We start from the raw sequence: 16,920 nt of genomic DNA, 5'->3' as shown, positions 1-16,920 counted from the left end.
AGAATTTAGCTTTCTAAGCCTTTTTAAGGGCCTAGAACTCCCAATTTCAGCATCCTTCTGAGAAGAGACCTTCTCAGCTTTTACAACCACAGGTTCTGATACTGGAACATGTTCCTCACTGTCTGACTCATCCCTCAGAACAATCCTCCTTCTCTTCTATTTTTTCTGAGGTACGGTCTTTGTCCTCTTAGGTTTGGAAGATGAAGGCCTCACATGATGTGCTAATGGTGAAGGTTGAGATGTCTGTGATGGTTTAAAATATGTCCTGATGGAGGGTTGAGCAGATTGAGGTTGAGAAGTTTGAGGTGTAGGTGTGGTATGTTCTGATGGTTGGTGTGGTGGCTGGGATGTGCTGGTGGGTTGAACATCATGGTAAACAGATGTGTAGGTTTGAGCATCAGCATTTACAAGAATCTGTTTTACAGACTGAGGTATCTGTAAGGGTCTAACCACTTTCTTCTTAATGTCAGCATTTATCAAATCATTAAAAGCCCTTTTTGCAAGCTTAAAGGGTGGAATTAAATCAGTGGTAGGTTGGGGTTCATCAGCACAACAAAAATTATATATAAGCTGATAGAATATAGCAAAGTATACTACATTCTTATCCTCTGTCATCCTATCCCCTATGAATCCTAGCACATCACTTGCAAAATCAAAGTGAGTTTGATGAATAAGAGCATACCCGATTTGCTGACTCATAATGGGAATGGCATCAAAGTTGGAGCACTTATTGGCGAATGCCTTAGTGATACAATCGAAGAAAAAGCTCCATTCCTTCCTGATATTTGCCCTTTTCAACTGTCCAAGCTTGCCCAAACTTTTCTCATAGCCCAAACTAGCCATGAGCTGCTGTAGAACAGGGTCCTCCACTGTTGAAAAAGTATAGCCTTCTGGTAATTGGAGAGCTTTACAAACTGCTCCAGGAGTAACCACATGCTCAACATCATTGACTTCAAATACGATGCTTGGAGTACCAGTAGCATCACCATCATCAAAAATCCCAGTTCGCCAAAACGTCAGAACTTGTTGGCTTGAGATAGTGTGAGGTTGGGTCAAAGCAGACCCAATCTCACTATTTGCTAAAAAATCTTGCACAAAGTGCAAATCAGATGGAGCTTCAGCCTTGTTCAAGATTGCAGCATAGTTGTTTGGTACGAACTTGGCTCCATTTACAATCAAATCCTTGGGTGCCATGAAAAATAAGTGAGAAATAAGGTTGCCTGTAAGGTGTTTGATAAAATGTCTGTATGATAAAGCGTCAGAAAATAGTGAGAGTATAAGAGTAAAAAGAGAGAGATAGAGTATAAAAGTGAATAAAAGATTTTACAATCTTTTCTCTCTTTTACTTATACATGGTAAAAATAGCCGTTGAGACACCTGTCAGACATGCAGCAGTAAAAGATAATTAATGGGCACGGGTATTCAGTAATCATTACTTATCACATGCAGTTTTCAAGGATAAAAACCGTTCCACTTACCTAGTAATCCCATTAATCAAGGACGTTCAGTTTTTGTTATTTTAAAAAAAATATGTTCCCACTAAATAAATGATTATTACTGCTTTACCAATATTCTGTAAAAAAAATATGACCAGTGAGGTAATGACCAAAAATAAACCAAGTAAATAAATACTGCCACGTCAGCATCAGAACTTGATTATTATTAGGATTTAAAAGGTCATCAGAATATAAAACGACTCAGAGATAAAATCTTGCAATAAAGTAAAATTTCATTAATATATCAAACAAATACATTCGATTAAATTTAGCAATTACATGTAAAAGTTGCAAGACAGTCCTAATCTATGATTCCTAACATCAACAGATTTAGTCCTAGTCTAAGAAGACTAACGACTAACTCCTTCTGCTGCTGATGAAGAGCACTGCAAGACGGATGATCCGTTCTTGCTGACGGAGAGAACGGAGATAAAGATTTCGTTGGACAGTCAACAAGTCATTTTTAATAATCTCTGGAAATTGAATCCAGAGATTAGACGGAATGTTGTTGACGGGATATGCAGTCAGAATTCCATTTTGAAAAATATGCACAGTTTCGGTGCCATAGTTGTAAAACCAACCAAACTGAGCCATTGTTTGAGAGAAGAAAGAATTGATTTTTACTGAAGGATGTTTGGTCAGTTATATAGACAAGGGAAGACCAAGGGATGCATGAAATGTGAAAAAGAATTAAAGCCTCATCTCCCTAGACCGATGAGCAATAATAACAGCCATTGGAAGCTTAAAACAGGAGTTAATGAGCACACGAAACAAGTAAAAAAGAATTATTGTGCATATATGAGTACCACTAACCCAAATTATGTTGACTGATTATAACTCACCCAAATATATTCTGATTTTAAATATAACTTTTTCAGATTTAACCAAAAATAAGTCAAGTAAAGAATCAGGATTTAATATCAGAACTTAGACTTATATCAGAACTTAACAGTCATCAGAACATGGCTCCTTAACTCGAAAAGTGAATGTTTATTTCTATAATGCTTCACACAAATACTGATTTCGTTTCTTCAGAACTTAATCATCAGAATTTCCATCATAACTTGTCCTCAAAATTTATGCAACTGACATTTAATCTGTTCATCTAAAATAACATTTATCACCACAGTAATTTTCATTATTCATATGGAGTGTATGTGTGTGCAGTAAGCTAAATATCAGATAAAGATTAAAGTCTAATTCACTTCAGTACATCTTAGAAATAAGGCATAACTAAGAACTTTGCTCAAAATCTGTCATTATTCTGAAGTCTACTATAGAATGAGTTCATGCATGAGTCCATCTCAACTGTTTTGTGCTTATTTTATGCATCTTTTGAAATTCTATTTTACAGTGGCTTCTCAGTGTAAGTGAGTCACGACTGCTTATCAGAATTTATGCTGTTAATCAGAGTATTTCTCCAGTAATCATAGAGTGTGAAAAGTCACCAAGAAAATTTTATTTTGCTTTTCTAATGCATATAACTTAATACCAGCAATGCACTTGGATCTTTCCTTCCACATTTTTTAGTCTAGATCTCAAAGGAGTACCTGATTTTTATTTCTTTTTCTTTTTCTATTTCTTTTGATAAGTGAGGTTTATCAGCACTTAGTACATTCACCAGATTTACTAACATCAGAACTTAACAGATAAGAAGCACTATTCTAGTTTTTGACTTAGTAACAAGATACACAAAGTAAACTTTAACCAAGCTCAATATCAGAATTTGCTTGTGTTAAAAGATTTCCACATAAACAATTACTTCAAACATGGGAACTTTAGTATATTAAAGACTACTAGTTCAGTATCTAGCACAATTATCCTCATTGGATTGAATAGTCACAGAAACATGCATATCACTATCAGAGTTTAGAAATTCACATCAGACAACAATCAGCACTTAAGCAAATTTCAAATTAAGCACAGAATACACAAAGATAGTAATATCTGTAAATACTGATCATAGAGTCTGATGTAACAGAACATAAACTAAGCATATTTAGAGAAAGAACCTCAAACCATTCCAAGTTCATTTACCAATCTTGTAAAAGTTGCTTCATACAGTGGTTTTGTGAAGATATCTACTAGTTGTCGATCTGTTCGAATAAAATGTGATTCCAATGTACCTTCATCCACATGTTCCCTTATGAAGTGGTACCTAATGCTGATGTGCTTTGTCATTGAGTGTTGAACTGGATTACCTGTCATAGCAATAGCACTTTCATTATCACGGTAAATAGGAATTTTAGAAAATTATAACCCATAATCCAATAACTGATTCTTCATCCAAAGAATCTGTGCACAACAGCTTCCTGCACCAATGTATTCTACTTCTACAGTTGATGTGGAAATTGACTTCTGTTTCTTGCTAAACCAAGAAACCAATCTGCCTCTAAGAAAATGGCAGCTTCCACTTGTGCTTTTCCTGTCAATTTTGCATCCTGCAAAATCTGCATCTGAGTAACCTATTAGCTTAAAGTCTGATTCTCTAGGATACCATAATCCCAGATCATTTGTACCCTTAAGGTACTTGAAAATTATTTTCACAGCTGTTAAGTGAGGTTCTCTTGGATCTGCTTAAAATCTTGCACAAAGACATGTAGCATACATGATATCATGTCTACTTGCAGTAAGATAGAGTAGTGAGCCAATCATACCTCTGTAATCAGTAATATCTACTGATGTACCAGTATCCTTATCCAATTTTGTTGCAGTGGCCATGGGATTGGATGCACTTGAACAATCTTGCATTCCAAATTTCTTAAACAAATTTCTGGTATATTTGGATTGACAAATAAAAGTGCCTTCTTCATTCTGCTTGACTTGAAGGCCCAGAAAATAGCTAAGTTCCCCCATCATACTCATTTGATATCTTGACTGCATTAGTTTGGCAAACTTCTTGCAAAGTCTGTCATTTATGGAACCAAAAATGATTTCATCAACATATATTTGCACCAAAAGTAAGTCATTTCCATCGTTGAGGTTAAACAGTGTTTTGTTAATAGTTCCTCTGTTAAATCCACTTTCCAGAAGAAACTGAGCTAAGGTCTCATACCATGCTCTTGGAGCTTGCTTAAGGCCATAAAGTGATTTATCAAGCCTGTAGACATGATGTAGAAGTTTGGAATCTACAAAGCCTGGAGGTTGTTCAACATATACTTCCTCTTCCAATTCTCCAATAAGAAAAGCACTTTTCACATCCATTTGAAAGACTGTAAACATTTTGTGAACAGCATAAGCCAAAAATATCCTTATGGCTTCCAATCTAGCAACTGGTGCAAATGTTTCATCATAATCAATTCCCTCCTGTTGAGAATATCTTTTTGCAACCAGCCTTGCTTTATTCCTTGTAATTATACCATCACTATCAGTTTTATTTCTGAACACCCACTTTGTACCAACAACAGATCTGTTCTTTGGTCTTGGCACTAGGGTCCAAACTTTATTTCTTTCAAATTCATTTAACTCTTCCTGCATTGCTTGCACCCAATCAGCATCTTGAAGAGCTTCTTCCACTTTCTTTGGTTCAGTCTGAGAAAGAAAAGAATTATAGAGACATTCATTTGATGTAGTTGTTCTAGTTTTGACACCTGCATCAGGATTTCCAATAATTAAGTCAGGTGTATGTGCTTTAGTCCACTTCCTTGCAGATGGAAGATTTTCTCTAGAACTGGATGCTCCGCCATAATCCATGTTGTCTTCATCCACATTTTCTGATGCCCCCTTGAAATTATGCTCTCTAAGTTGGATCCTTTAGAATTTGATTTTCTAGAATTATCAGAACTTGGCTCATCAGAACTTGATGAATTAGAACTTGAAGAGCCAGTTGTAGGTTCTGATGCTTCTTGAGATGTGGTTGTATCTTCAGTATGCTCCCCCTGCACAGGTGCATCTTCCTTTGGCGTAGTCACCACAGTTTCAATAATATCAGAGTTAAATCCATCAGAGTTTGCAGTATCAGGATTTAGACTGTCAGGATTTAGACTGTCAGGTCTTAGACTGTCAGGATTTACAGTAGCAGAATTTAAAACTTCATTTTCAAATCTCAGCTGATCATGATCATTGAAATCTTCAAGTTCAGTAATCTTCTTATCATCAAAAGAGACATTAATAGATTCCATGACTACCCTTGTTCTTAAATTGTAGACTCTGAAGGCTTTTGTAGAAAGTGGATATCCAACAAAAATTCCTTCATCAGCTTTTAGATCAAATTTGGATAGCTGTTCAGGATGAGTCTTAAGAACAAAACACTTGCATCGAAATACATTAAAATAATTCAGATTTGGCTTCTTTTTCTTCACCATCTCATATGGTGTCTTTTCGTCCTTGTTAATGAGTGTTGCATTCTGAGTAAAACAAGCAGTCTGCACAGCTTCAGCCCAAAAATAGGTTGGTAGCTTTGCTTCATTAAGCATAGTTCATGCAGCTTCAATAAGAGTTCTATTCTTTCTTTCAACAACTCCATTTTTGTGTGGAGTTCCAGGAGCAGAAAATTCCTGCTTTATTCCATGGTCTTTGCAGAACTCTTCCATGATCAAATTCTTGAACTCAGTGCCATTATCACTTCTTAGGATCTTCACAGAATCTTTGACCAATTTATCCAGTTGCTTGACATGATCAATCAAAATTGATGCAGTTTCACTTTTTGTGTGCAAGAAATACACCCATGTGTATCTGGTGAACTCATCCACTATGACCATAGCATATTTCTTCTTTGCAATAGACATGACATTCACTGGACCAAATAGATCAACATGTAGTAGGTGATAAGGCTCAAGAATTGATAATTCAGTCTTGCTCTTGAATAAAGATTTTCTTTGTTTTGCCTTCTGACATGAATCACAAAGGCCATCAGGAGCAAATACTGATTTTGGCAATCCTCTCACAAGATCTTTCTTGACTAGTTCATTTATATTGTTGAAATTTAAATGAGAGAGTTTCTTGTGCCAATTCCAGCTTTCTTCAATTGATGCTCTACTCAACAGACAGATTGCAGAACCATCAGTACTTGTTGAAAGCTTAGTTTCATAAATGTTGTCATGCCTGTATCCTTTCAGAACAACTTTTCCTGCAGATTTGCTTACAACTTCACAGTGTTCTTCAAAGAAATTCACATGATAACCTCTGTCACATATTTGACTAACACTGAGCAGATTATGTTTAAGTCCTGAGACCGGAGCTACTTTCTCAATGATGACATTCCCAAGATTGATATTGCCATATCCCAGTGTTTTTCCAATGTTGCCATCTCCATAAGAAACATTTGGGCTAGCTTTCTCCACAAGGTCTGATAGCAGGGCTTTATTTCCAGTCATATGTCCTGAACATCCACTGTCCAGAACTAGGATGTTTTTCCTGTTGCCCTGCAATCACAAAGACCATTAAAGATTAATTTTAAGGACCCAGACTTGCTTGGATCCTTTGGCCTAAGTTTGTTAACATTTGCAGCAGATTTAGCATCAGAATTTATGTTAACAGTTTTCTTATCAGCATTTACAGTACCAGACTTTGCATCAGAACTTACACTATAAGGAACAATGCTAACTTTCTTTAAAGAAGGTTTTATTTGATAATAATCATAGTACAAACTATGATATTCCTTACAAGTATAAATGGAATGCCATAAACTACCACAATGAAAACAAGGATTTTGTGGCCTATATCTAACAGACTGACTCTTAACTCCTGACTTTGAAGGTAAGGAGTTTATGTTCTTATTCTTCCTGCAAAAAGAAGCCAGATGGTTAGAATTTCCACAGTTATGATATGTTTTTCTAGAAGCATTAGGATCAGGATTATAATCATTGCTTTTATTCACACCTTCCTTTCCATTCCTATTTTTCCTAGGTGGATTTACCCTATTTACATTCTTAACATCTTTCAGCTAAGGCTTAAGCTGCTTCTTAGTCATTAAGCCTATGTTAACTTTAGTTGGCTTTTCCTGTTTTAGTTTTTCAGAAGTTAATTTCTCTTTAACTTTTAATTTCTCAGTATCAGACTTTACAGCTACAAACTTAACAGGTTTTACCTTTTGCTGTTGTTTAACAACTATAGGCTTAATCTCTACAGTTCCCTTATCATTCTTATCATCTCCATAACCTAAGCCTTCTTTCCAGTTTCCACTACTTAACAAATTCTGAGTTGTTCTAACAGAGTTAGTCCAAGTACTGATTATCTCTTTTTCCTTTTCTAACTCAGTTTTTAGAGATTCATTTATTTTAAGTACTTCATCCCTAACATAGAAAGCATCATCTCTATCTTTCTGAGTTTGATGGAACATGACTAACTCTTTTTCTAAATAATCATTCCTCTTTTTAAAAGCAAGATTTTATGGTTCACTCAAGGAAGTTGGATCATTGCTTGTGTTCTGTACTCTTCTTTCATCAGCACTACCCAATCCAGATTTATCTCTTGCTTCCTTTCCTGTAACAACTCTTGCTTCAAAACCACTTGCCGCAGTCTTCAAAGGTTGAGTTTGTTTGGCTTTGGTGAATCCTGGTAGGAGTAACTTTGAAGGTTTAATATGAGCAATGTCAGAGGTTTCCTTTTCCTTATTTTCTGATATCAAGCCAACTTGAGCTATGTCAGAGGTTGCTTGCTTCAGTGTCATAGCAGAACTTACTATATCTTGACTCTGAACAACTTGAGCCATGTCAGAGGTTGTTTGAGAAATCTTCTTTGAAATCAGAGTAAGATTAGCATCTTTATCAGATATTTCTTCATCCATAGCAGGCACATAAACCTTTACAGGTTCACCAACTTTTTCTTTGCCCTTGGACCTTGGATCTATCTCCATTTGTGATTTGGCTTAATTTCCTCATGATTTGTCCTTTCTTTTATCACAATGCCTTTAGCCTTAGGAAGTTTCTTTTCAACAACACAAGCTTCAGATTTGGAGTTGACTTTTTCTAACTTAAGTCTAGCTTCTTCTTCTTTTAGACTCTCAACGTCCATTCCTGGATTTTCTTTCAGAAATAACTGTCTTGAAATCTCCTCATCAAGTTCCAGATGTTCATCAGAACTTATCATTTTACCAGTACCAGAAGTTATTCTTCTCCCAGTATCAGAACTTGTTCTTTGACTTGTAGTTCCAGTTTCCACTACTTAACAAATTCTGAGTTGTTCAGCCACAGTTAGTCCAAGTCCTGATTATCTCTTTTTCCTTTTCTAACTCAGTTTTTAGAGATTCATTTAATTTAAGTACTTCATCCCTAACATAGAAAGCATCATCTCTATCTTTTTGAGTTTGATGGAACACGACTAACTCTTTTTCTAAATAACTGTAATAACCCCAAAATTTTCAACTTTTTGTAACCCTTGTGAATAGTGTTTTAGCTGAATGAGAAAACTTTTCACGCCACACTATGTAGGGGTTCTGTTATGGATATTCTGGGATATTATTAGTACTCTATGAAGTATATAAGTGTATGTAAAGATCGTCAGAATCCAATTCCGAACACTTTGGTTTTTCCCGGAAATCCACAAGATACGGAGAGAATTGAGTATAAGGTAACAGGATAAAAAGGATTTAAATTAAAGGATTATAATAGAGGATCATAAAAAGGAATATAATGTATTGAGAAAGGTTAAAGGAACCTAAGTAATAAGATCCCGGGTATGATCCTTCAAACGATAAACGAAAACAAAAGTTAAGCGAACCGTATAACAGATCAGCGGTCATTAGGCAAACGATTAGGAAGTTAATCAAAGGGATTAGTGGGAATGATGTCATCCAACCAATAGAAAGAGGACAAGGAAGGGAGGATGACATTATGAGGATGACATAAGCATGACATGGGAAGGAAGGAGGTGTGGTGGCTTTGTAACCACACAAATTCAAGGGCAAGAAGGTAATTGACTAAATCAAATACAAAACTACAACCAACCAAGCCAAATAATTCATTCTTCATCAAAACAAAAAGAAACCAAGGCATTAGTTCTTCATTGCTCTCGGCTTTTTCACTTTTTAAAGGCAAGATTTTTCAAAATCCAAGATCCAAGCTTCCTAAATTGGTGAGTAAATTCCCTAATCATCTTCATGCTTAGTTAGGGCTATATCATGAGTTTAAGCCATTAATTCCTTCTCAATCTTCTTCATTTAATCAAATAAGAAGACTATGAATAGTGTTTTCAAGTTTTTAACTTGAAGTTTTTCTTGTTTTTCTTGAAGATCCAAGCATTCTTAAGACTTCTCAAAGCTTCTTAAGGCTTCCTAGCTCCTCCCACCACTTCAAGGAAGGTATACCATCTCCAAACCCTAGATTCCTATATATTATAAGATGATTTTTGTTAGTAGGATGATATTGTAGCTTGTTGTTGTGATTAGAGTTTGGGATTTGAAATGGTAGTGAAATGGAATGGTAAATGTTGTGGTTTTGATTAAAAGAACTTAAGTATGATTAAAGTTAAGCTTAGGCATAAGTATGAATGATTAAATTGAATTGGTTGGGGTTGTTATGATGTGATAAGGATGGATGTTGGTTGTATGTTGGATTTGAGGTTGATTTGGAATGGTTTTGAATGGTTTAAAATATTGGAAATCGCGTAAACATAGCCGTCGTAACGTCCGATTTTCTTTAGACTGTTTTTGTGCATAACATTAGGACCCGAGAACCCCCTGCTAGATTATGACCATTGCCATGTCTAGATAGCTCATGTTACGAGCTTCGTTTTGATATGTAGTTCGTTTGATTCCGATGAACGGTTTAGGAGAAACGACCGTTTCAAGTAACGGCGTTTCGCGAACGAAACTTTTTCCCCTCGCCTTACTTTGAAACATAGGTTAAAGACCAAAAAGGGTTAATTAATGTATGAAACATTTATGGTAAGTGTGTTAGGCAGTTGGTAAGACACTCGCGAAGGAATCGCTTTAAAACTCGTAAAGGTTAAATTATTAAAAATGGTGGAGCCGAGGGTACCCGAGTGACTTAAGCGAATCAGTGAGCGCAAAACAAGCGTTAGAGTCTAAGTTAGTTAAAGTATAGATTTACAAGTGATTTTGGTTTAATTCCAACTTACTTTTTGTTTATAGGTTACCAGACTCGTCCCGAGCCTTTTATCACCCCAAGTCGCTCAGGCAAGTTTTCTACCCATTATACTGTTGTTGTGATGAATATATGTATATGCATTATCTTGTGATAGATGCATGTTGGTTAATTAGCAAATTTTGCGATATATTGAAGCATGCTGATATGGTATATATATGCATGCCTGTTTCGTATTCTTTCCATATATATCTGTTGATTCAGTTGATAATACCTATGCTAGAGGATAGCGGTAACTTGCATATACCCTTAGTATAGGGACCCAAAGGTGAAAATATTTTCTAAAACCGGGAGTCGAGGATCCCGAGTAGATTTTGTATATATGGATATGGATATATATATATATATATTTATATATATATATGGTTATAGTTTTCCAAACTATTAATCGAATAAGGTTTATTCGATAACTTTAACTTTATTTTATTATTGAATATTATTTCAAATATTATTCGAAGGCGTATGACTCCTTTATATTAAATGAATATTATTTTGAATATTCATTCGAGGACTTATGACTCCTTTGATTTTATTATCTGAATATTATTTGAATATTCATTCGAGGGCTTATGACTCTTTTATATTATTTATTGAATATTATTTGAATATTCATTCGAGGGCTTATGACTCAGTTTATATTATTTAATGAATATTATTTGAATATTCATTTGAGGATCTATGACTCCGATTATTTGCTGAGATATATTCTTTATTTTATTAAAGAATAAGGTGTCAATAATCAAACTTATTTTCGATTATTCAAATAAAGATAATATTTTCATATAAGTATATCTTTGGTTATTTAATGTTTATTTCAAGTATAAGTTTTAATACTTCTACTTCAATTATTTTTATAAAGATTATTCTTTATGGGAATATTATTTAAATAATAATATTCAGATATTTTCTAATATATGGGGACTGATTTACTTTATTAAATCAGCTTTACTCCAAACACTCTTTAAAGTGTTTTCGAGTCTTCAAAATGATTTTTAAAAGTTAGAGCGGATCCCAAAACTCATTTTTATATTTAAGATCTTCCTTTTAAGGGGATTTAAATACTCGCTCGAAACCTGAGGGATCCGGCTCTATGGTGTATTTTATATTCGCAACAAGGTTGCTGTTTTGATAAATGAATTGATTACTTGCCCAATGTTCGGGAAGTAAGCCCATCTAATTGAGTCGGCATAAGCGACAGGCCGGGGTACGGTCTATCAAAGTGTAAGTGGCTGGGTGGCAGTCCATCAACGCGTAAGAGGCCGGGTGGCGGTCCAGCACAAGGTCCTTATGTGGCCAGGGTGATGACCGGTGGGGGATTCATCCATCTACTAGTAGAAAAGATTACTTATTGGTATCTTTGCCTGATCAGCAAGATATCTGGTTTATGCCAAAATTCTTTTCCTTTCCAAAATTCATTGGATGTTTCAAACTCTGTTCATACTTTACATAACAGAGGTTCCAGGAAATGTTTAAGAGATATATATATATATGTGGATATATATATATATCGGGACTAAATAAAGTATCTCGTAACTTTATTTCATTCAATAATATTTCAAAGATTGAATCTATTCAAATCTTGTCTTGTAGTCTCATCTATGTGATGAACTTTTGAAACTGATTATAACTTGAACTGTGGTAGTTCAAGTAGTATTGGGAAAGATATAAGTATATTGGGGTATTTGGTAACCTCATCTTTTAAACTTATATCTAATTAATAATTGTCTTATGAATGACAAAGATTTTCAGAAAAACGTTGAGACAAGGTTAGATATATGAGATCACCTTGCAACGATATTTTTTTATACAGTTATACACTGGGACTTTGTGTATATTATGCATGGAAGAGGACTTCCAATATTTTGAAAAGTATATATGTATATATATACTGAATATTTTGCGACTTCATCGCATTAAGATATCAAACTTGGTTCATTTCTTTTGACCAAGACTTTCATGAGTATTATGAGTAGGCTCATATATTGTAAATCATTATACATATTATTTTGGTGGGCTTGCTGCTCACCCTAGCTTTATTTCTTCATCACACAACAACAGTTAGGAAAGATGGCCAGACTCCAGCAGACCCAACGCAAGCGCGTGGGAAGCGTCCCGCGTCTTCCCGTTGATGTTGTAGCTGCTATAGCTGCAGAGGTAGATCTATTATAGATCAGACCATCTACTTTTGAGAATTAATTATGTATAATTATAACTTGTGGCAGATAATGGCAATTAACTGTAAATTTATCAAGTAATCATTTTGGGTTGTAATAACTTTTAAATTGTGGATTCAAAGACTTGTACTTATTTCAATTTCATCTCTGAGACTATAACGGGTTGTGGTGTGTGTTAGTGTGGGGTCACAGCATAAGGTTATTATTATTAATTAAGTGAAGTGATATTGTGGAAAGAAAGACCGTGATGACCCGGATCCCCGACCCCGGATCTGGGGGTGTTACAGAAATGGTATCAGAGCTAAGCGTTATAAACCTCAGAGATGATGGGACGTTAAGATAATAAGTTAACTAAGATAATAAGAACTCTTGCCAAGTTCATAGTCGGGCTACCTAACGTAGTGCTGACAGTTAAAACCGTTACGGGTACCCTTATAAGTATCATGATAGTAACTTAGCTCGTTTAATGTGTAGGCGCCTGAGATAGAGGACCCTGAGATGTTCGAGCGTGAGCATGATGAGGCATTGCTAGATGTTGAGGATCAGGAGGAGCCTGAGATGGAGGAGGATGAGGAGGACCCCTCAGAGGAGCCTGAGACGGAGGTCATTGCTATTTCAGATGAGGATGACCCCTCAGAGGAGTCAGAGACAGAGGTTATTGCTATTCTAGATGAGGAGGACCTGGATGAGGTCCCAGTAGCTGAGGAGCGTGTTGGACCTATGGTAGTGTATGCTGGTACCCCATTACCCACACTTCCGGTGGTCAGAGCCCCTACCCCTCCACCACTATCTTGGATTCCTGATGATGACAGCTCAGAGACCCATACTTCCGAGCCTAGGAAGACCGAGGAGACACCCTCAGCGGCTCCGGATTCACCACCTCTTGACCCTGCCCACAGGCAGTCTTCATTAGCACATGGATATGTTCAGGATGTTCTGAGGACCCGAGTGGCTGTTGTCGAGGGCCGACTAGATGAGGCCAGAAGGGAGTTGGATGCAGAGAGGGCGGGTAGGCGTACCCGAGCTTATGAGACTAGGGCTTCTATACCCCGATCCTTGAGGAGGGAGCTTACGGGGATAGAGCTCACATCCCGAACGAGGCTCAGATCGCTCCAGGGGGATAGGCATGGTAGGATCTCCAGGCGGCAGGCCGACTATATCTTCCGTCGTGCGATGGAAAGGGTTTGGGAGCTGACCCGCTCCGGTGTGTGATTCAGGATTGATGATGGAATAGTCTAGTTGTCTAGTTAGCCGAGGCCTTAGTAAGAGCCAATTTTCCGGGATAGTTGACTTGTATATAGCATCCCTTTTCTGACTAGACAGATAGACTCTTGTGTATCACTTTTGAGACAGATGACTGTAGCACTGTTGTACTTTTGACCAGATCAAACTATGTATTTCTCGCATTATGTATATATTTGTTTCCTTTCGGTTTAGTTCCATAGTGAAGGGATCACTGTTTTTATCATTATTATTACTGCACTTCGTATTAGAACTTTCTTAAAATAATAGAATTGCGATATACGTTCTCCCCATTATAAGAGCTGTGCAAGGCACAATGTTGTATATGATTGTGACCTAACGTTGAATTTTCCCAATAATTTTTTTTATTATTATCAGAATCATGCCGCCAAGAAAGATTGGAACTAGGGCGAACCCTGGATCTGAAGACCAGGGAAGCCATAACCAGGATGATAGGAACCAGGAGCACAGTGAAGAGGAAGATGAGGATTATGTGGAACAGGATGACTCCCCGTATGAAGAGGGAGAGGAAACATATGATGTTGAGGGATTTGAGATAGAGGCTGAAGAAGGAGAAACCGAGGTTGAGCAACCAGTACCAAACCCAGGCATGGATCCCATGGGCCAGTTCATGCAACTCCTAAGGCAGAATTTGGAACGTCAACCCAACCCACCCCCTCAAGGAAGTAACAATGTTGTGGCAAACTCTTTCAGGGCTTTTAAGTCCCTTAAGCCCCCTGAGTTCCACGGATCAGCCGACCCAGTTGAGGCAAGGGCATGGTTAAAGGAAATGGAGAAATCTTTTGAGATTTTGAGTACCGAGGAGGCACAGAAGACTGTATTTGCTACCTACCTTCTGAAAGGAGAAGCTAACTACTGGTGGGAGGCCAAGAAAAATATGGAGACAGATGCTATTATAACCTGGGAGAGATTTAGTCAGTTGTTTCTGGGAAAGTATTTCCCGAGGTTTATGGAAAACCAGATGGAGCTCAAGTTCTTGGAGCTAAAGCAGAATAACTTGTCTGTAGCAGAGTACGAAGTGAAATTTACTGAGTTATCAAGGTTTGTGCCGGAGTTTGTGAGCACCGAGGAAAAGAAAGCTAGGAGGTTTCAGCAGGGACTCAAACCGTGGATTCAGAATAGGGTGGCAATCCTTGAGCTTACGGACTATGCCACTCTGGTGCAAAAGGCAACGATTGTAGAAGTTGGAAGTGAACAGATGCAGAAGGAAAGAGAGAAGAAAGGAATAAAGAGGAAAAGTATGAGCATGGGTGGAGGTTCCGCATGAAGGAGCTTCCCAACTAGATTTAATCGAGGAGCAGTGTCCCTACCAGGAAGGAACACTGGGTTTAAGCGGCCAATGAGTGTGAGTGTGAGCCAGGGCGGCCAGAAGTCAAGAATGTCCTATTCCAACCAGTCTCGACCCCCATTGCCAGCCTGTAACATATGTGGAAGGAATCACACTGGGGAGTGTAAAGGAAAGCCAGTAACCTGTTTTAAGTGCGGTCGGGAAGGCCACTACTCAAATAAGTGCCCATTATCAACCCCTGCCGTCGTTCCAACCGCCACTTGTCATCAGTGCGGACGCCCAGTTCATTGGAAGAGGGAATGCCCAATGAACAAACCAGCAGCTTCGGGAGCAAGCAGGGCTGCTTCCAATAAGCCACCTACTGCGAGGACTTTCAACATGACAGTCCAGGATGCTATGAAAGATTCAGATGTGATAGCAGGTACCCTTTCTCTAAATTCAGTCAGTGCAAATGTTTTATTTGATTCGGGAGCAACTAAATCTTTTATATCAAAGGACCTTACGCGTAAGTTAAGACTTAAGGCTGAACCCTTGATAGAACCCTTACAAGTAGAAATAGCCAATCATGAAATTATTCCTGTTAACCAGATTCACCCCGCCTGTGAGATAGGCATAGGGGAGCAATCTTTCAGTGTTGATCTGATTCCTTTTAAATTAGGGGAGTTTGATGTGATTTTGGGAATGGACTGGCTATCTAGCAACGATGCTCAGATAGACTGTAAAGGGAAGAAAGTTAAGTTAAATATCCCCGGGAAGAAAGAAGTTATATTTAGAGGAAAGAGGCGGACGCAGAAATTTTTGACTATGGCTCAGGCCAAAAGGATGCTACGAAAAGGAAGTGATGCCTACCTAGCCTATGTGGTGGACACGCAGAAGGAGGTGCCCAACTTACAAGATATTCCAGTAGTCAATGAATTTGAAGATGTATTCCCACAAGACCTTCCGGGATTACCACCCGATAGAGTGATTGAATTTGCTATTGAGTTGGCCCCAGGGACGGCACCAGTTTCAAAAGCACCTTACCGGTTAGCCCCGTTAGAAATGAAGGAATTAGCTATCCAATTGTAGGAACTCTTGGATAAGGGTATGATAAGACCCAGTGTGTCTCCGTGGGGAGCACCAGTTTTATTTGTTAAGAAAAAAGATGGGAGCATGAGGTTGTGCATAGACTATCGAGAGTTGAACAAGCTAACCATAAAGAACAGGTACCCATTACCTAGAATAGACGATATGTTCGACCAGCTAAAGGATGCTGTTTATTTTTCCAAGATCGACCTGAGAACTGGATATCACCAACTAAAGATTAAACCCGAAGATATTTCCAAGATAGCGTTCCGTACCAGGTATGGGAATTATGAGTTCTTGGTAATGTCCTTTGGATTAACCAACGCCCCAGCGGCTTTCATGGATTTAATGAATAGAGTATTTAAGAAGTACTTGGACAAGTATGTGATAGTTTTTATCGATGATATTTTGATCTACTCAAGGACTGAGGCAGAACATGCAGAGCATTTGAGGATAGCTCTAGGAATACTCAGAGAGGAGCAGTTATATGCCAAATTCTCGAAGTTTGAATTCTGGCGGAATGAAGTACAGTTTTTAGGACATGTGATCAATAAAGAAGGAGTATTGGTCGACCCCTCCAAGATAGAGGC

The sequence above is a fragment of the Apium graveolens genome, chromosome 10 (genome assembly GCF_009905375.1).
Source record: "Apium graveolens cultivar Ventura chromosome 10, ASM990537v1, whole genome shotgun sequence".
In the NCBI taxonomy this organism is placed as follows: Eukaryota; Viridiplantae; Streptophyta; class Magnoliopsida; order Apiales; family Apiaceae; genus Apium; species Apium graveolens.
The sequence above is the reverse complement of the archived record's forward strand: the minus strand, read 5'-3'. Positions refer to the sequence as shown.